Source organism: Oryctolagus cuniculus, chromosome 6 (genome assembly GCF_051225735.1).
Source record: "Oryctolagus cuniculus isolate XC-2025 breed Fujian yellow rabbit chromosome 6, ASM5122573v1, whole genome shotgun sequence".
NCBI classification, from domain to species: domain Eukaryota; kingdom Metazoa; phylum Chordata; class Mammalia; order Lagomorpha; family Leporidae; genus Oryctolagus; species Oryctolagus cuniculus.
Window position 1 is genome coordinate 87,419,165 of NC_142872.1, and position 22,144 is coordinate 87,441,308.

Consider the following 22,144-nt stretch of genomic DNA (forward strand, 5'->3'; position numbering starts at 1 on the left):
AGAGAGAAAGAGGAAAAATGTGGTAATTTGTAAAAACCAGTTTTGAATTTTGTTTTGATTTCCTTAAAGGGGAATATTTAGTGATACCAATAAAGTTAGACTTGTTTCAATATGACTGACATATATATATATATATATACACATTTTTGAATTGGCAGTCCATTCACACAGGAGACAAATGAAAATAATATAAAGAGTGTTCAGAGCAATCCTTCTACTTCATTTCCATCCTTTACTTTTATTAGTTTCTTTTGTTACAGAAAAGGTATATATTTTTATATTTTCCATCTTTACACAAAACTTCCATGTTACATATACTTCTGTGCATTTTGCTTTATTATTTAAAGTATTTAACATATCGCTTCATAGAAATGAAATCTATCTATATCAGCACATAGAAAAATTCCTGCTTATTTACTTTGACATGTGCATAGTATTTCATTGTATGGAGGAACCACAATATGTGAAATACAATCCTCTACAAATAGATATTTGGTCTTGTTCCAATCTTTGGCTATTATAACCCATGCAAAAACAAGTAAATTTGCATATACCATCACTTTGCACATGGACAATTATATCTACCAAATAAGGTCCCAGAAGTGGCATTTTTGTATAAATTTAAATATTTCCATTTACAATTTGGGCAACTCTGGGGGGGAGTGTGCTACACACCCACTGCCACCAATACTGTCTGAGAATGCCTGCTTATCCAACAGAATGCCTGCTCACACTTTAGTATTTTTGACAACATGGTAAATGAAAACCATCACAGTGAACTTTTTTTAACTTCTGTAAGTATGATGGAGATCAGGCAGGCTTTCATGTAAGTAAATTTGTATTTTCTTTTTGTTAATTTTCTGTTCATATTCCTTTCCTATGTCTTTGTTATGTTGTTGTTCTTCTTACTCATTTATAGTGGAAAGAACAGCTTTGTGATATGAATTGCAAAATTTCTCATGGTTTGCTTTCATTTGTCTTTTGACATTACTTGCAAGATTTTAAATTTTTTTGCTTTGTTTTGTTTTTTCTAGGTAAGTGGATTTCCTTTTTTCTTTCTTACTTTTCTTTTTTTTTTACTGTAGTACTTATCAATCTTGTATGGTTTTCTGGATTTTTCTCTCAAAATTTTATGGCTTCATTTTATTTTACTTTTAAATTTTTCACTCATTTGCAGCTTATCCTGGTATACAGTGTGAGGCTGCATTTATTTTTCCCTAGAAGACTGCCATGTTGTTCCAGCACCATTTCTGGAAGTGTAGATTTCCCTCTTCCAATTGCACTTGCCATATTCATCAAATGCCATGTACGCTTCATGTACTTGGGTCTGTTCATGCAGACATACCACACTGTTTTAATTATTGAGGTTTAAAACCATAACATCCAGCAGATCCAGTTCCTCTGAATAGTTCTACATAACAGAAACTTAGCCGCTGTGAATGGAAATAGAGCTGATTATCCCAAGCTGATTGTGTGATTTCTGGGGTCAGAAGCCATTTGACCTCCATCAGAGCAGCCGCCTTCTCTCTCTTTTGTTCCCTACACACCCGCCCCTACTCTTCAAACCTTCAGGTTTCATCCTTAATGCTCATATTTGCAGGCACCGAGAGCCTTTTTCTCTTCCTTTCTTATGCTTTCCCCCTACTTGTCAGATGGTCAAATGCAGTGCTTTTTAAAGCTCCCAGATATAGGGCAAATGCTACCTGCATTCCAGTCCACTGAATCTGAATCCTAAATGTCTGGGAAATAATCATTAATTTTAATAGATCCCTTATAGAAACATGCTTCCAAGAATGTGTGTAGGACATGAAAGGGCAAGAGAAATAAAAAGAAAAGAAAAGAAGAACCAGGCTCCAGAGCTTATTGCTTGGCTTTGAGCAAAGCACTGAATGCCTGCTAGCTGCACAGAAGCCTGGGCCCGCCCTGCACCCCACCCCAGAGCCGGAGTGACAGCTAAGGCCCTGACAGCTTACAGAAATGAGCCAGGGCATGAAGCCTCTGCTTTTTCTCTCTCCTTTCTGAGCAAGGGGGGTGGGGGGGGGGGAGAGAGAGAAGAGGCACTAGGAAGAGACATACAAAGAAAGGCATTGGAGGAAGTGATACAGAAGAGGGTGGGAGAGAGAAAGGGAGGGAGAGAGAGAAATCGAACATGCAGGAAGAGTATTTCAAAAAAAAACCAAGAGGCAGAAGTCCAGACCTAGCAATATTGTAGTCATTTTTTAAAAAATATTTATTTATTTATACTTATTTGAAAAGCAGAGAGAGAGAGGACGAGCTCTTCCCTCACTCCCCAAATGAGGCAATAGTAGGAGCTGGATCAGGTGGAAGCCAGGAAGCCAGAAACTCAATCCAGGTCTCTCAAAAAGAGAGGCAGGGACCCAAGTACTTGAGCCACCACCTGCTTTCTCTGCAGGTGCATATTAGCAAGAAGCTGGAATAGGAAACAGAGCCAGGAGTGGGACCCAGGCACTCGGATATGAGATGCCAGCAACCCCAATGGCGTCTTGTCCTGTGCCAAATGCCCGCCCTTTTTACAGTGGTTAGTAAGGGCCTCAGATACACTCATCATTTTCTCTGTAGGAATTTCTTGTGAGAGACAGGCTTGCTGCAGTGTGGGCACTGCTCAGCTCACAACGGTGGCGACCCCTGTGCAAACTCCCTCTGCTGGGCAGCCTTGCCTCTTCATCCTGAGCCTCTCATGGTGGAGCATCTCACTTCTCTCACCCAGGAGCTAGTACGGGGTTGTCAATAGCAGAGCAGGCCGCTGTGTGGCACATGGGAGCCTGGGATTGGCCCTGGTCTTTGGAGCAGAATGCCAGGGCTCTTCATCTTTCCCTGATACTCTCAGCCAAGCATTTACTCAACATGCGCCGTGGCTCACCCATGGTAGGTCCTGGGGATAAAACGATGATAAAGGCAAAGTCCCATTTTTGCAGAAAGCCATGGTTTGATAGAGGGTATAAATATGTAAACTAATAATTCAAATGCAAATTTTCAATATTTCTAAATACAACTTTTTAAAAAAGATTTATTTATTTACCTGAAAGAGCTACAGAGACAGAGGGAGAGACTAGGGAGAGAGAGAGAGAGAGAGAGAGAGAGAGACCATGATCTTGTACCTGCTGATTCACTCTCCAGATGGCTGCAAGGACCAGGATTGAGCCAGACGGAAGCCAGGAGCCAGAAGCTTCATCCGAGTCTTATACATGGGTTGCAGGGACTCAAATACTTGGGCCATCTTCCGCATTTCAAGTTTCAGACAATTAATTAATAAATTAGCCCATGGACCTAGGCAATCAACAAACACTGTCTGAGCAGGATGAAACAATAATATGAAAGAAAATTAGAATGAGGGAGAAGAAAAATAAATGAGTTTGAGTTCCTGCTCCAAAATAGCTCACAGCCTTGTCAGAAAGAGATAAACTAATACTTGCAAAGAAAAGTAAGAAGTGTAGTAATAATAAGTGTTGCCAAGGAGGCTAGGAAGCTCTCAGAAAGAAATGCATAATTTGGGAATTTATGTGATTAGAACCAAGAAAGGCTCTTTGACTGAAGTCAGATCTGCAGGGGATTTTGAATAAACAAGGAAGTCCAGCCACATTTGAAACTTCTTCCCATACTTCTCTCTTTTTTTCCCCTATTAATGCTGGGACTGGATTTTTTTTGAAGATTTATTTTTTATTTCTTTGAAAGGCAGTGCAAAAGAGGGAGAGAGAGAGAGAGAATATCTTCCCATCCACTGGTTCACTCCCAAGATGGCAACAATGGCCAGGACTGAGCGAGGGTGAAGCCAGGAGCCTGGAGCTCCATCCTGAACTCCCATATGGATGCAGGGGTCCAAGCACTTGGGCTTTCCCAGGTGCATTAGCAGGAAGATGGATTGGAAGTGCAGCACCCAGGACTCATCAGAGCTACCACATGGGATACCAGCATCAGAAGCTGCAGCTTAACCTGCTGTGCCACAATACCAACCTTGGTCTGGGATTTTTTTTTTAGTAACATGAAGTGAGGACAGAATTAAGCATCTTTATTCAACCAAAATGTTATTGTGATCTGCCAGATCTCTGAGCTGTTTCCCAGGAGCTGAGAAATGCCCTTGTCCTTGACCAGGGCTGTAGGTGGAAACTGAGGCACGTATGCGGGTGAAAGGAACCAGTTCCTACCATTCTTACCTGCACGTAATCAACAGAGAAAAGCTGTGGAAGAAAGGGAAGTCCACAGAGGAAGGGAAGAGAAATACCGTCAGGGTGCTAAGAGTTAACATGATTAAAATGAGCCCACCTGTGCAGGAAAATACCCTCTCTGCTCCTGTCAGGTAGGTAGCTGCCCCCAGGCCTGCTACGACGCATGGGATGACACATGTGCCACTCATCCTCACAGCACCTGTGTCTGCTCTAGGTCTCCCAGCCAGGGAAAATCCTCCTACAAGGTAGGCAATTCATTACTATATTTTATAGATTCATAAGGTTTTACTTATTCTCTGAACCCCACTGTAAGCCACCGAGGGAGGCAGAAGTTAAGCACCATCTGGGGGTTGGGAAATGGGAATAGTTAATGGAAGTTTCCCAATCCAAGAAAACAGGAGATTGAAGAGCTGCTCTGGGTGAAGGCCCAAGGCTTTTGGCTTAATTATCCTCACTGGCTCTTGCCTCATCTATATTCTGAGATCTTTCCCCTCTAAACCACTTCTCTCTGCATTTTTCTGCTCTCACAGGCTTTGTCACTTCACAACAGATCCACTTTTTGTGTTATTCATTTTTTTCCTGTTAACACTTTCCTGGGGCTAGGAGCGAAGGGGAAGGGGTTGGCCTCCTGAGTGGCCCCATGCCTGAGCAATCACTCCTGTGGCCCCATGCAGCCGGAAGCAGGGGCACCTGCCCTGGAGCTCACAGCATTGTGGGCTGCACTGCTCTCAGCCTCATGATCTCTTTATTTGGGAGCCATAACTTTCAGCTGGAACATTATCTAATCAAATAGGATAAACACTATAAAAAGAAAAGATGGACACTAGGAGATTCTCCATTGCCTTTCAAATATTGATGGCTAAGCCACTTCAAAGTGAAGAACTTTTTTGAACACGTTTAAATCATCAGCTATTCCATAGCTTCTCTTTTGCTCATCAAAAATGCCTTGGCAACTGGTAATTGATCACAAAGCAGCAGGAATATCAGTAGAACAGCAGGATCTCAGGGATGTCAGAGGACCATCAGTTCGCACACACTTCCCATGGCAGCAATTGTACAGGATACTTCAAGAAGTTCATGGAAAAATGGAATGGAGTTTGTTTTAGGTCATAAATATTTCAAATCCACACATCTTCAAAGGCTTAAGAAAGTTCACAAAAAAATGTAGATTATGAAAAACTACAGGGGCCAACACTGTGGCATAGTGGGTAAAGCCGCCGACTGTAGTGCCGGCATCCCATATGGGTGCCGGTTCAAGTCCCAGCTGTTCCACTTCTGGTTCAGCTCTCTTCTATGGCCTGGGAAAGCAGTGGAAGATGGCTCAAGTCTTTGGGTCTCTACACCCGTGTGAGAGACCCAGAGGAAGCTCCTGGCTCCTGCCTTCAGATTGGCATAGCTCTGGCTGTTGCGGCCAATCAGGGAGTGAATTGGCAAATGGAAGACCTCTCTTTCTCTCTCTGCCTCTACTTCTCTGTGTAACTCTGATTTTCAAATACATTTTTAAAAAATCTTTAAAGAAAAGCTATGCATGAATTTCAACAATTTTCACCACAATAAGCTTATCTTTTCATTCTATTTTCCACGAGCTTTTTGAAATGCCTGCCTATGCTCTCACAGCTCCTTCCACAGGAGCCATTATATGCTCCAAGCTGTTTACTCTCAAGAAATGTGAACTATTTCCAATGAGTGGCCACCTACCTCCTTTCTCGAGGAGATAAGCGCACCCATGTTGTAATTCAGAAGGGGCTGACAAGCAGTTCAGAATGGTGTAATGAATGGATAGTAAGAAAAATTGTCATTTCTTATCTGCATTTATTTCATCCATGCATTCAATTTGTGGATGAATATACACTAACAACAAAGTTGAGAGACCATGGGCTAGACCCTGACCAGCACAAAACAAAACTGACAAATGCCCTGCAACACTCAGGCAAAGCACGTATGTTGGATGCTTCACTGCTGCACTAGAGTGAAGAGGAACCCCAGCAACCCACAGACGTGGAGACCTGCACTTGAATACTAGGTTACAGAATTTAGTGGAAGCAAATAAGAAATAACAATCTTCCTGCTTTGCTTCATTTTGGGATTAGCAATTATTGTTTGGGATCTACTCTCAGATATCACTGTTACGTATTTATTTGCAGTAGTGATATTTGTCAATTATCCTTTTTCTTCTTGATTTCTAAAATGGGCTTTTAAAAAAAATGCTGTCCTTGAACTAGATGACAGATATGATAGACAGATAGATAGATGGATAGATATTCCAATGCGTAGAATACTAGAAGCAAAAGATGGGGAAAACACTGAATTTTGCATGATTCAACCCAAGATGAGCTGTCATTCATGTTCAGGGCCTTCATTCCTCTCCATTTTTGCTATCTTGCAAAATTTTAAATATTTATGTGAAATTTTCTGTTGAGTCCCACACACCTGGATATTGATCATTACCCCAGCCAAAAGAGTGGGCCTCAGACAAATAATGAGTGGACACAACTTGTGCCTAGGAATGCAGGATTGTAAGAGGAGTAACTCAGTTACAGAAAGGTTCCTTTATGAGGTCCCCGGCTGAAGCAATTTCACTTTTCTTCTATTATTCACCAGCTCAACACAAAATTAAGAAATGTGGCTGAACACTGTCTTTTGTGTAATGGGAATGCCGTCTTAGTATTCAGTCATACTCCTTAATTTTAGATTTAGATATGCATATTTCATGATATCATATGGCACACCATAATATATACAATATTATCTGTCTGTTGAAAATTTTTTTAATTGATAGGTAGAGTTATAGACAATGAGAGAGAGAGACAGAGAGAAACGTCTTCCTTCTGTTGGTTCACTCCCCAAATGGCCACCACAGCCAGCACTGCACTGATCCAAAGCCAGGAGCCAGGTGCTTCTTCCTGGTCTCCCATGCAGGTGCAGGAGCCCAAGCACTGGGCCATCCTCCACTGCCCTCCCGGGCCAAAGCAGAGAGCTGGACTGGAAGAGGAGCAACCGGGACTAGAACCCGGCACCCATATGGGATATCAGCACCACAGGTGGAGGATTAACCAAGTGAGCCATGGCGCCGGCCCCTGCTGAAAATTTTTAATAAGAAAGTGCCCCTGATCCCCAATTCCAACCTCTGTGTGTGCCTGTGCACATGCGTTTTGAGAAATGGTAAATATGTCTGAATTATGTAAGCTGTATTTTTCTGCCAGAAATACATTTCTTAGAATGTGAAATTAAACAAAAATTCAGCCATGTAAAGTTCTTGGTTTAATTTTGACTACACTTATTGATCTTTCTGGTCCTTTGGAAGATCTATTGCAAAGTGTGAGAATTCTAGTTGCACAGCTGCTCAATTCCAGGTGTCCTTAATTTCTTTGATCACCAGGGATGTCACCATTATAATCTCTTTCTTGTTTCCCAAGAACCTTCTATGGCAGAGGTTATGACATCTCAGTGTGTCGATTAATTCTCCCTGGCATCACATATGAAAAAATATACTCAGAAAAGAAAGAAGAAAACTATTCTAAGGTGGGGTAAGCATTTGGCCTACCAGTTGAGACATTGGTAAAGATGCTCACATTCAATATTAGACTGCCTGTGTTGGAGTCTCAGCTCCACTCCCAATATCAGTTTCCTGCTAGTGTGCATCTGGGAGGCAGCAGGTGGCAAATCAAATAGTTTGGTCTCTCTCACCTATGTGAGAGACCTGGATTGAGTTCCTGGCTGCTGGTTTTATCCCGAGCCCAGCCCTGGCTATTGCAGGTGTTTAGGGAGTGAATCAGTAGATAGGAGTTCTGTCTGTATGCCTCTCTCTGCTTCTCAAGTAGATTAATTTTTTAAAAAAGAAAAATATCTTAAGGTATTTATTTTCAACCAATTACTCACAACCCACAATTGTCCATATCAATAGATAAGAGTCATCTTTGACCTTCTTACTGATGCCAGAACTGGGTATCTTGTCCTCACAGTCAGTTGTTCACAAGTTGTTGCTGTCTGGATTCAAGAGAAAGCTTGAAAAAGTTATGAAGACCTTATTGTGGTCAACCTGGAGGCCTACATCATATCCAAAACCAACTGGTCTGCTGTTTCTCCTTCAATCAAAATGTCTTATTCCCCAGCTCTGAAGAGTTCTGGTTTTCTTGGGTTTTGGTTTTTGTTTGTCAGGGCACTAAATCCCATCACCTTTTGATGTGTTTGTTCTGTGGGAAGGAAAGAGCTTCCATTGGGCAAAATCTCATTGTCCTCCCAACCAGAAGAATTCTGATGGGGCTTGGCTTTTCCTGTTCCTGCCTCTGTCACCTGAGCAGACGCTTGCTTTACCCAAGCTTTATGGTTTTCCTTAACCTGAAAAAGGAAGAAGAGTTAGTCAGTCTCAGCCTCATGAGATTGCATGTTTTTCTGTTTGTTTTTAAATGAAAAAATTGTTATCATAGTTTTTGAATTGCAAAAGTAATGTGTGTTTATTTTACCTAATGAAGCAGGTGCTGACACCTGTTACCTAACAAGCTGAGTAGAGGCAAAGGTGATTTTCTCCTTCCCCCCTTCACTGCCAACCTCCTGGACAGGCAGTGCACACAGTCAATGCATATCCTTCTATCCCCTATCCCCCTGTTATTACAAACATAAGTGAATAAATATACAGGAATTTCATTTGTACCAAAATATGCCTACCATATATACATCAGTCTGCAGCTAGGTTTCGTCCTGCCCCCCACTTGATGTATTGTTGTTTTTAGAATCAAATGAAACAAAACTCGAGAAGAAACTTATTAAGCTGTATTCACTGCTCTTCAAAGACTAGGAAGTGGTTTGGGACAGAGGTCAAGCAGTTTCCTTTCCCTAACATCAATAAGTGATGAGCTGAGTGAAGGAATGAGTGAGTGAGTTGGTAGAACACAAATTAGGTTGAGACTCTTACTGAATAGCATGAAGAGTTGTCCCACATGTCTGGGCAGGTTAGAGTGTGTCAGTGGGAGCAATAGGAAGGCTCAGAGGCTGGAAAAGGAGAGCACTAGGGCCATTGTGTCCACATTTTTGTCTCCAGAACCAAGTACCTTGCCTGGCACACACTGGCTACACAATTCATATGGGAGGAGAAGGGAAATACGATGGATGGATTAATGAATATATATATGAATTTATTTTTAAATGTTTAACTTTTGAATTTTTAGAATTTATATAAAAGAAGACAGAGGTCTCCCCTCTGCTGTTTCACTTGCCAAAGGCTCACAACAGCCAAGGCTGGATCAGGCTGAAGCTGAGCCTGGAACTCAATGCTGGTCTCCCATATGGATGGCAGGAATCCAATTACTTGGGCTATCAATTGCTTGTCTCCAGGGTGCACTTTAGTAGGTAGCTGGAACTGGAAATGGACCTGGAACTGGAACCTGGGCACTCAAATATGGGATGCAGGAGTTCCAAGTGGCACCTTACCTACTATACCAAACAACCTCCCCCAGATCAGTGAATTAAAAAGAAACAAATTAAGGTGCAAACAAAGCCATAAACAAAGACTATTTTTTTAAGAAGTGTTGTGCTGAAAATGAGGAAGAAAATAATGAGGGAAGTAGGGAATTTTGTCTAAGAAATTTGAAGGTGAATTTGAATAAGCAGTGAAAAAAGTTGCTGACACGTTGAAGCCAAACGGCAGGGGACCTGAACTTGTTTCACCAGCCAAGGGAACTCTGAGGCTGAATTGGAAATCAGGCTTCTCCTTTACGCTCTTCCATTAATACAGTTTAATATGATTCTTTGGAACTTTCCTCAGGGAATACTGCCTCTGAGAGCAGCTGACTCATGGAGCTGAATGCCTTATACTCTTCATCTTCCTTCAGGTCTCCCTAGCAGCTAACTTCCTGATTCTAGATGCTTCTCTGCCTTCTCTGTGTATTGACGTTAACTGCATAGCTGCAAACCACCTGTTATTATGCAATGTCCAAAGGGCCCATGACTGACTTCTAAACTGGAGTTTCAAAGAATAATTTCATAACCCCTTGACATTGCTGCCTGCTTTTTAGTGATGCTAAACAAGCATGTTAACGTTTGTTTGAAAAGGTAAAGGATAAGTAACCTTCTTGTTTTTCATATAAACCTTCAATGTTGATTATTATCATCCAATATCATTCAATAACATTTCTTTTTTAGAGAGGTCTTCAAGGAGTTCATGGTTGGGACACATGTTTTGATACAGTGGTTAAGCTACTGCTTGGGTCTCTTGTATCCCCTGTTGGTGTGCCTGGGATGGAGTCCCACCTTCATTTCCGGCCTAGCTAACTGCTAATGCACCTGGGAGGGAACAAATGATGATTCAAGTACTTAGGTTCATGCCACCCATGGCAGAGACCCAGATGGAGTCCCTGGCTTCTGGTTTTGGCATGGCCCAGCTCTGGCTGTTGCAGGCATTTGGGAGGGAACCTCTCTTAACCCATCTCTTCCTTTCTTGCTCTCACTCTGCCTTTCAAATAAGTAAAAATAAAACATTTAAATATCACTTTTAAAATGTTAATGGGCAACACATATAATGAAACAACTATGCATAGCTGTCTAACTTCTTTGCACTAAAATAAATTTATCTTTTAATTCAAGTTTACACAAACATTTTGAATTCCCCTTATATTTCATGGAACTCCTATTAGCAGAAACTCTGGAGTCAGACTACCCAGATTCAGATTCAGATTCCAAAGTGTATGGTGGTAGATCTTGAGGTAAGTTACTTTACCTTTTTGAGCCTCCATTTTTCAACCACATAATGGAACTACTACTATGCCTTTCATAGGGGTATTATGACATTTAATTGATATACTTACAAAAGCATGCAGCAGAAGTAGAAAATGGTCAATACCTAATTAAGGTTTGAAGAATATGCTTTGAAAAACCATTTTTAAGAATATTGTTTACTCATCATGAATGTTTCCTTATATTTAATAGAAACCTATGCAAGTTGAGAGAAACAGAAATTTAAAACTAGCATCAAACATAGGGTTGTTTTTGCTTATTTGTTTGAGGTGGCAGGTATTTTTTTGAGATGCAAACTCCATTCTGAGGCAGACTCTGAAACATTAAAAATAGCTAGAAGGAAGCCCACTGAACCTGCCTCAGCTGTCCGTACATAGCAATGTCACCATACATAGCAACATCACCACAGGTACCACTCGATTTAGCATCCACCGAATGGTGATTGTCACAATGCAACAAGGCAAGCATGGTGAGGAAATAAATACAGCACTATGTACTTCTAATCAATACAGACAGAAGGCAGTAGCACACCAGAGCTGAAGGTCTACTCTGGTCCTCAGAGTTTGTGGCAAATGTTCCTTTTGGGGATAGTGCCATCCTTCATACACAGGATAAGTAGCCTGGACTGATTCTGAGGAGATGAATTCTAACCACTGCTGAGCAGAATTTGGAGTGTGTTTCTAAATTAAGCTTACTATAAAACTACAGCACTGTGCAAAGGCCTAACCTTGCAGGCAGGCTCAATGTTGGTACATGTAGAGTCCACCAGAACAGGGGGCCAGGTGGGTTTCAGCTCATTCTGGGTCCAACTCCAGAACCCCTCTGTCATTTCTGTCTCTTTCTCTGGAAACAAAACAATAGGAGATGATTTTACTGGCTTTTCCCGTTAGAAGTCAATGCTTGTAGTGAAATGTGAAGAGACAGCAGATGTTGCTTCACTCCCATGTGGTCATGCTAGGCCTTAAATCTGCAGTGAATGGAAGGATCCAGTTAAGGTGGACCCCTTCCTGACACACAGATCTTCCTGTACTATTTCCTGATGCGAATACACTGGTTGAAATCCCAAACTCACCTCTGAAAATGCCAGGCTCTCATCAAGAAACTGTGTTCCTATAGTGAGAGGATTTTCTTGCTTTGGAAATAGTGTGAACTGGATGATTCTACTTCAGTTCTGAGTATGTGATTGTTCCTGCCAGCTTAATTTTTTTTTCTTTTGAAGAGCATTTTTCTCTAAGCTTTCAAAACCCTCAGAAATAGAGTGAACTATGTTTAATATCCTAATAAGAAGCAAGGAATGGAAAACTTTGAGGGTCTTCTAATAATCTGAAGTGCTGTCCATGGAAATATAAATGTTCCTTGACTTACAGTAGTATTATGTTCTGAGAAACCCATTGTACATTGAAAATATCCTTAAGCAGAAACCAATTGTTATCTACTTAACCTGCTGAACACCACAGCTCAGCAACCCAGTGCACTGTAGAGTGTGGGTTACTTCCCTTGTGACTGTGGGGCTGACTGGGAGCTGCCCTTGCTGCTGCTGTACAGCGTTGCCAGAGAGGAGTGGATTCATAGCACTAACCTGGGAAAAGATCAAATTTAAGTACAGTTTCTACTGAGTGTATCACGTTTGCATCATCATAAAGCTGAAAAATCATAAGTCAAATCATCAGAAGTTAGAGATTGTCTGTACACATATGTGTGAAACTAGAGATGACCCACCTGTTAATGTAACATAAATTCAGTTATTCACCATCTATTTAGCCCAATCTCAAATCCCTTCTTTGTGCCAGACATTGAGCTGGATGCTGGGTTTACTGAAGGCAAAATAAGTGTGATCTCTTCATCATGGAATCTGGAGTGTAGAGAGGAAAGTGTAGAACGAATACGCATTTAAAGATTATATTCAGTGCCATGAAGAAAAGGAAATGAATCAATGTAATTTGCCTTAGTAGAAAAATTATCTATAGCTAGGTTTTCCTCCTATTTGTCTCAGTTACTTTAGCTAATTGCTTTGACTGCTTTCTTTTTAAGGCCTAATTTATATCCAGTGTTTAGTATTCCAACTGAAAACACACTGCAGAAGTTCCAGTGAGGAACTTCTATAATTTGAGTAGGGTCACCTAGAATTTGAGGGAAATCAAAGGAAGCAATGAAAGTATAACAATGGGCTGGCGCCGTGGCTCAATAGGCTAATCCTCTGCCTTGCAGCGCCGGCACACTGGGTTCTAGTCCCGGTCAGGGCACCGGATTCTGTCCCGGTTGCCCCTCTTCCAGGCCAGCTCTCTGTTGTGGCCCGGGAGTGTAGTGGAGGATGGCCCAAGTGCTTGGGCCCTGCACCCACATGGGAGACCAGGAGAAGCACCTGGCTCCTGGCTTCGGATCAGCGTGGTGCACCGGCCGCAGTGGCCATTGGGGGGTAAACCAACTGAAAAAGGAAGACCTTTCTCTCTCTCTCTCTCTCTCTCACTGTCCACTCTGCCTGTCAAAAAAAAAAAAAAGTATAACAATGGGACTATCGCATAGGGAATCTTCATAACTGAATAGCATGGACAAAACCCATAGTCAGCTGTGTCCTGAAACATGAAGCAAAAGAGTAGGAGCAGAGGAATTCCATTATTAGTAGTCTGCCCTAGCCATTGAAATCATCCAACATGCTGTTCTCACGGTCAGTCACATTGTAGGTCGACCGTCTTCTAGGCTGGTAAATCTCCTTACACAGGAGTGAGTCCTTCTAGACAATGCATTGGCTGCCTCTGGCTTCCAGTGTCCACTGATTGTTATTAATGGGAAACTAAAAGGACAAACGTTTGTATCAAAGAGATGAGCATAACATGCATAGCACTGTGCCATTCCATACTCCCACCAGAGGAGGCCACCTCCTCATTGCTCCACCCCAGACCAAGGAATCAAGACCAGGCACTTATTTCTTAAGTAGTTCATGAAATTCTGATGCTCATACACTCAGTCACATTGCTTTAACTTCAGAATTTAGTAATACTAAAAAATAAAACACTCTTGAAGTCAGATCATATATAAAATTATCTAATTCACAGAGTATTTTAATGATGCTCATTAGCTTACTCAAAGCATACTATGACTTTTACATCTTTTCTAGGGCAGGACAAGCACAGAAATATTCTATAGGGATTTCTGCCGACAGGGAACATCTACTTTCTTTTTCTCACCTAATTTTAAAATATCTTCCAAAGTGGAACCTGGACAGTGTTATATAATTGTGCTTAAAAACACTTTTCAATCAAGAAAAGACTCATAATGAGGATGGTGTCCTAAGTCAGACAAAGATATGTCAAAAATAAAGGTGTACAATTATAAACCTATAAGGAAACATTGAAACCTTGTGTCTGTGCTTCTAGTTCTACAAAATGGGCATATGTGTATTTCTCATATAGATTTCATACATGTACCTAGGGTATTATTGTCTATTTATTGGCCACCAACACACACACACACACACACAGTAACACCTCTTAGGTAAGAGTGGACTGAACTAAGATGGAAATGTAACTTGAGGGACCAGCGTTATGGCATAGTGTGTAAAGCTGCCACCTGTGATACCAGCTTCCCATATGGACCATAGTTCTTGTCCTGGCTGCTCCACTTCCAATCCATATCTCCCTACTAATGGCCTGGGAACAGAAGCAGAAGATGCCCCAAGTGTTTGGGTGCCTGCTACCCTTGTGGGAGATCTGGAAGAAGCTTCTGACTCCTAGCTTCAGCTTGGCCCTGCCCCAACCATTGCAGCCATCTAGGGAGTGAACCAAAAGATGGAAGATCTCTTTTTCTCTCTCTGTCTCTCCTTCCCTCTGTAACTGTGCCTCTCAAATACATAAATAAAATCTTTTTTAAAATAGTAACTTGGCCAATATTAAAGGGTTAAAATTATTGATTTCCAAATATGAGAAAAAATAAGATGCAGAAACATTTTTCAACATTTATAAGATTACTAAATGACATCATCTTATCTATCTTTACCTTACCTCTCTCCCATGTACACATGCACACACACTGTGCAAAACTACCTATGACAGTGTACAATACATAGATATATCTGTTGAGCTCTTTATAGTAATGGTACCATTAGCAAATTTATTCATTAGCTTCTGCTTTTCACCCAAAAGTTATCAGTTGTAATCATTGATCTGTTCTCCCAAGCTGTCTGCGTTATCATCATTATTAGTGCTTTTCAGTGAATGAATGCTAGGACTTTCACTGACAACTACAGAAGTTCCTACACTGTTGGGCAAACCTTCCACATACTGAGGGTTGAGAGCAAAGCAGAAAATTTTCCTTAACAAATAGCTACTCTGTGGCATAGACTCTAACATAAAAATGAATGTCTAATTTGTTCGTTCTACAACCCCAGAAGCAAAGACCATAGACAAGAACACATAGACAGCAAAATAGTTTGGAATTAGCTTGGATTAACTCCCATAAATAAATTATAATTAGCAGATAATTTATTTATTGTCATGCTGCAGTAGAAGCTTTGTTAACTAAGTAGTCTATATAAACTTGCTGTAATAACATAAAAACTTTCTTATTTTTCTATATCCACAACTATATAAGTATTACACATATAAGATGGCTTTAGTTACATGTTTCTATGTGTCTTTACCACACCCACCAAAATTTGGTATCTCTCTCAAGGGAGGCCACACAGTCACTTGTTGCTGTTTTTCCAATATCCCCAGACAGAATGGGTCATAGATAAATGGTGGCTAAGAATTTGATGTGCCAAATGTTTTTAAAATTAGGACTATTAACATAAAGGAAATACAGAGGGAATATCATAATAATATAATCCTGATTATTACATCCCTACCTTTTATGCAATGCAAATGTAATTATCTCTTTCCCTTTCCTATGAGCTCTTTATCCACATGGATATGTTTGAAATGACTATTTATATCTGGGCAAAGGGCTCCAGCAGTTTTTAATCCTCCCTACTTATCTGGTTCAGCTCCCCAAAGCATCCAATTGCACCTGTACGTAACAGGAGCAATTACATTGGCCTTTTGAGAGCCAGCTCTGGATTCCTAGCTATACTATCAACCTGCTGTCAGCTGGGATTCCCTTTCAAGAAAGAAGTCTTGGTTATAAAATGATGTTAAAATTTCCAAATGACTGAAGGGTTAAATTAGCTATTAGATAAGCATCGCAACTCTGATTCCATCATTTCTATACAGTTTTAGCAATATTTACAAAAGATAAACAGAAGTTTGTTGTGCTTCCCTCTTTGCCTTTTTGGCTTTTATTCTTCATCATCTTTACAAGGCCAACTTCTCTTTAACTACATCAACTGCCTTTTGTTGTCTCTCTTAAGGGAATGGATTTGTTACTGTTTTGGGGAGTTGGGAGAATGTATTTTATTTAATCTAGTACTTCTAAGATATTGGCAATTCAATATGTAACACATATTTTAAAATGCTAACACAAAATTTGATGGGTATTTTACACTCACAAGACATATCAATTTGGACAAGACACATTCAGCTGTTCACTTATCATAAGTTTCTAGTGGTTCCTGTCCTAGACAGTGCAGGCTTGTAAGAATAAACTGCAATATCAGCTATAGAGCATGGAAACTTACAGCAGATGCCATATGAGTCAAGAACTGATTCCAGTTCTGAGCCATAAATGTTAGAAGAAAGTCACTATATCTAGCAAAGTGTTCCCACTTTTCTGTTTCTAGCAGTATCCAGATTTCTTGTCAAGATGAACCTACAATTTCTCTTACAGTTGTGTGACTCCCTCAAGTTTTCTTCTGTGAGAGTCCCCAGAACCTTACTGAAATGGAAAACAGACCCGTGCAACACAGTACATAAAATATTCAACTGGTCTTAGAGAATTTCAAACCTTCCCAGTACTCAATGATTCAACTAGTGATGACGTAGCTTTTCAGGGTTCTAGAAAAATACTCCTATTCAGATCTCTCAATGAATATTAGTTGAGTTAAAGATCTAATGAACCGATAGCCTGCTACCAATTCTCTGATCCACAATCAAAATAGTTTGTTTCATGTTAATAAGTGCATGCTCATTTGCATGTTGACCTCCTGTTTAAAGTGGTCTTGAATTTCAAAGAGACAATTTTTTTCTCTATTTTTATGTCATTGTTTTCATTAGGTTATAATGAAAGACTAAAGCTGGTTTATTTTACTATGCCCAAAGACCATCTTTGGAATTGCTAGTTATAACGTATCTCAACTGTGATTTTTAAAAATAACAGATTTATTAAGGTATTGTCCATGTGGCACAAAAGCCACTCCTTTAAGGACACAACTCACTGCATCTTAGTAGTTTCACAGAATTGAGCAACTTGCCCACTGTCTGGCTTCAGAACATTTCATCACCCTGACAAGAAAGTTTGCCCATTAGCAGTCACTCTCCAGGGCCTCGCTCTCTCAGCCCCATGAAGCTGCATTTCAATCAAGAAGTCATCTTAAAATCTGGGTTTAAAGTTTTTGTGATTAGACGAGGCAGTGGGCTTTTTTGGTTTGGTGGTTTATTGCTTCCATGCAATTCACTTATTTGTTAGCTCAAGAGTGGAAAGGAGTACACAATTCCACATGTCAAATGCAGTTATTTTCAATTAAGCTCAGAATATATGGGCTACATCCAATTTCTGTGCTTGATTCCTATAAGATCAGATAAACATCATTTTGCATGAAGTTGGAGATTAAGTTACTAGAATATTGTGTGCTCTCTCTGACCCCATTAAAGTGGTGAGTACATTTTTCTAGGGATGTGTGTTAAGCTTGTGGTTGACAAGTTTGGTCAGTGTTAGAACCTGGCTTCAATCAAGAGACTATGGGGTGTGTAAGCCCAGAAGTTTGGCCCACTTCCTTCTCACACTCTACTTTGTTCTATTTCATTTCAAAAGAAACAAATCAAGGTTCATTATACAAATCCTCATTCTGACGCACACATTTGCCTTCTACAGGGGGATTCATAGTGTCACCTTTGTATGTTACTTCAAGCTCTTATTTCTGTTGCATGGAAAAAGGCTTACCTGATGGGCAATTCATTGCAACTTCTAGCCAGAATTTTGTGCTTCACTATGTATGGACTTAAGTTATTTGTTAATTGTATCTTGTTTTTGTCTTCTCCTCCCCCTCAAAAGAGTGAAGTATCCTTAAGAATAGAGAGCTCCCTTTAATGCAAAATACCCTAAACTATTTCCATAAAATCATGTTCTGAATGGAAAATATCTGGTTTCCCCATAAAGTTATTCTGTTGTGTATGTTAAAACACATTTTACTTTTGTTCCAATGGCTTAATTTCCAAAGTTCCTGCAGATAAAGTAGATCTGTCATGTGGTTAATCTTTTTTAAGCCAGTTCATTAACTGTGTACTGATATTGATGCTGTGGTTTTTTTTAATGGATTTTATTCCAGGTGAATTTTTTTATAATGATGTTCATCTAAAATAAAAACTAGATAATGAAAATAAAGTTAACCAAATGGAACAGAGAGCTCATGCCAGAAGTTTCTGTGTCTCTGCCGCACCTTGCCACTTCACATGTAGCATGTCTCATGCCATGATCACATGATGACCCACAGGGTTGGTTTACTTCAGATAGACAGCTGTAGACTGAACCACCTGTTTGTTTTTTTATTTTTTAAACATTTATTTGAAAGGCAGAGTCACAGAGAGAGAGAGAGAGAGATCTTTCATTCGTTGATTCACTCTCCAAATGGCCACAATGGCCAGGGCTGGGCCAGATCAAAGCCAGGAGCCAGGAGCTTCTTCCAGATCTCCAATGTGAGTGCAGGAACCCAAGCACTTGGACCATTATTTGCTGCTTCCCCAGGTGCATTAACAGGAAGCTGGATGGGAAGTGGAGCAGCCGGGAATCAAACTGGTGCCCACATGGGATGCTGGCATCACAGCCGATAGCTTTACCTGCTATACCTGGCCATCTTCCACTACTTTCCCAGGCACATTGGTGGGGAACTATCAAGACAGTTATAAAGCATGTTCTGATCAAATCAGGGTAATTAGCATTTCTGTCTCCTTGTTATTTCTTTATGCTTGGAATCTTCAAGCTCCTCTCTTCTAGTTCTTCATAAAATATATAGTAAGGTATTGTGACTGTAGTAAGCTATTGTGCTGTGCAACACCAGGACTCCTTACTTTACTGGACTGTTTAGGTACCGTTATCCAACCTCCCTCTGTCTCTCCTCCAGGATTCTTCCCAGCCTCTCAGAATCGCTGTTCTGTGTTCTTTGTTTCTCTACTCCCACTTGAGAGAGATTCACATTTCACAGCAACGCGGGCTAAAATCCCTTTCTTTGCCTGCCATCCTCTCACATCCCTTTCTACTGTGCTCCACAGTCTCCACCTCTCTCCCCTCACCCACCTGGCACCTCCTTTCTGTGTGTCTACCCTTTGCATTTCATTCCTTAACCCAAGGCTGAGCTGCAAAGAAAAGCCTGGAGCTAACCCAATGAGCAAGAGAATTCCCCTTTGGAAAATGGGTGGATGGGAGGGGGCAGCACTAGAGAGCAGTTGTGTGGAGGATAATGAATACAAGAGTGTTGGAATAATGATTTTTGTCCTTATTACAAGTGCAGTAAGACTGGGAAATGGGGGAGGGGGACTCTTCCAGGACTCCAGGGCTCTGTTTGGGGAAAGGCACTATACATGTGCACATGGCAGTGAGTGCCCGGAACTTACTTATGACCACTGAAGTCTACACACAGAATTAACAAATGAGATAAGTGGGCCCTTCATGTGGCCCAGAATATTAATTACACACTTCAGAAAAGAGTTACTCTACTCTCAGCACTCTTGTGACATGGAAACCAGCCTCAGACAGGGTTATCAATTTTCCCAAAGCTGCCTGGAAGAAGTAGCAAAATTTCTGTGCCTGTAACCCCATTCTCAAAGTTTTCAAAAAATACATCCTGTTCGGTGACATTGTTGGAGGGACAGAGTTAATTGCAAATGTGAAGCAGGAAGCGTTTGCAGTTGGTGCCTTCCTACTTTTCATTGCAGGCCGCCTTCTCCGCAGGACCTTGCAAGTACAGTCAGTTCTGGCTACCCATGGGGGATTGGCTCCAGGAACCCCTCTGGTGTACCAAGATGTCCCTCAATAAAATAGCATCCCATTTTCATATAAGCCATGTACATCCTCTCATATACTTTAAATATCGTATCTAGATCACTTACAGTATGTAATATAAATACTATAATATAAATGTTAATTTCACTACTGCATTATTTAGGGAGTAATGAGAGTAAAGTAAGTCTGTACTTGTTTAGTGCAGATGCAATTGCTTTTTCTGAGTATGTTCCTTCTGATGTTGGTGCAATCTGTGGATGCAGAACCCACGGCTATGGAGGGACAACTGTTTCTGTCATCAGCGTTCCTCTTCCATCACCATGCCTCAGACACAGGCAAAAATGCACACCAATAATGACTCCAAATCTGCTCCCAGGAAATTGTGAAAGAAAAACACCTGGAGTTTTACCCTGACAGTGTCTTTATTTTAGAGAAGATAAAACTCTGGCAAAGACATACTCTTTCATGATGGATATGCCAACCCTGTTCTCCACAAATGCCTGTGCTGGCTGGCGCTGGCTAGGGGCTGAAGCTGAGACTGGGAAAATTCATCTAGACCTCCCAAATGGGTGGCAGGGACCCGATCACGAGAGCTATTGCTCTTGCTTCCTAAGGTCTTTATTAGCAGGAAGTTGGAATCAGGAGTCAGAGCTGAAGTCGAGTGTCAAACCCAGGCACATCGACATGGAAATCAAAGGCTCATAATTAGTGTTTTCACTGATGGGCCAAATGCCAACCGCTTCCACAAATTCTTGAAATACTCATGAATGTATATGTATGCATGCATACGTGTGTGTGTGTGTGTGTGAGAGAGAGAGAGAGAGAGAGAGGGAGATCTGAAATCATTTTCTTAAAGCTAAAAGCTAATTCTCAAGTCTCCAATGTGAAATAGAATAGCTTAATGGGGTAATTTTCAATGAGAACTGTGATTTTTGCTGCTGTAAAATACTGAATACATATGAGAATTTGTGTTATTAATAAAAAAAAGAAAACCACTTTTCCCAATGTATATTATAATACTGGTGATAAATTTTATGTAATAGAAAATATCTAATTTTATTAGCAAAAATCTTCTCCCTCTGGCCCCTAGATTCCCAAATATTCTCATACCTGAGTTAAAAGCACAAACAGATGAATTTGGAAATTAATGAATCTTATTGACAAGCTGTTATTTTTATCAGAATCATTTCTATCACATTGATTTCACTTTTTTTTTTTTGACTAGAATTGTAAACTGCTCTTCCCTTGACAACATTTTTTCAAATATTTATAAAGGTTGTCATTTACTAAGGAGCTGATTATGCTTTTGATGCTATGCCCTCCCAATATAATACATAAATAAGTGTGTCAAGATGCCTAGGAATCATAGATGTAGATAGCTTTCATGGAACCACTGAGGTACTTGCAGTGTGATTTAGCAAGAATTTTCTTTGGGTGGTGAAGGTGATGACACAGCAATATAGGTCCTGCTCAGCGTGACAGGCAGATGAACAGAAAGAATGGGGTATAAGATAGTTATTCCAAGAGGAAATGGAAGTGAAATTACCCCTAAGGTCATTTACTGACCAGACACACCAAATCACGTTGCCTCCCCAGCCCCCAGCACACTCATGTAGGGAATGAAAACAATCCCCTCTGCATGTATGAGACATAGGAGACCTGCTGCAGGGTCTGATGAATCTAGCCTTGCTCCTCTCTGTGGCTCTGGGGCCCAGTGACTGGGCTTGTTGCTGCCAGTGTCCTGCTCTCAGTTCAGTACCAAATTGGTGCTCACTGTATGTGCATGTAAATGAAGGATTTTGCACTGTCTTAACCTCCATTAAACGTAATTGCCAGGGCAAGCATTTGGCCCAGTGGTTAAGACCCCTATTGGGATGCCAACATCTCATATCAGAGTGCTTGGATTTGAGTCTCAGCTCTCCTTGCAATTTCGGCTTCCTGCTAATCCACGCTCTGGGATTCAACAAATGATGAATGGGTCTCAACCACCCATAAGGGAGGTTTGCATTGAGTTCCTGGTCCCTGACTTTAGATTGGCCCAGTCAAGATAAATTTTTTAAAAAAGGTAAATAAAAAGTTTGTTTGTCTTAAAGTGGGTGCTATGGAAACCCTAAAGAATAGGGTAGTTGTTTTCCAAGATTTTA

The 22,144-nt window shown here is 40.7% G+C and overlaps 1 protein-coding gene across 1 annotated transcript in view; it reads left to right on the forward strand.

Moving 5' to 3' along the window:
• CLVS1 (clavesin 1) overlaps positions 1 to 22,144 on the forward strand; it is a 190,730-nt gene that overhangs the window by 120,342 nt on the left and 48,244 nt on the right. The window lies entirely within an intron of this gene.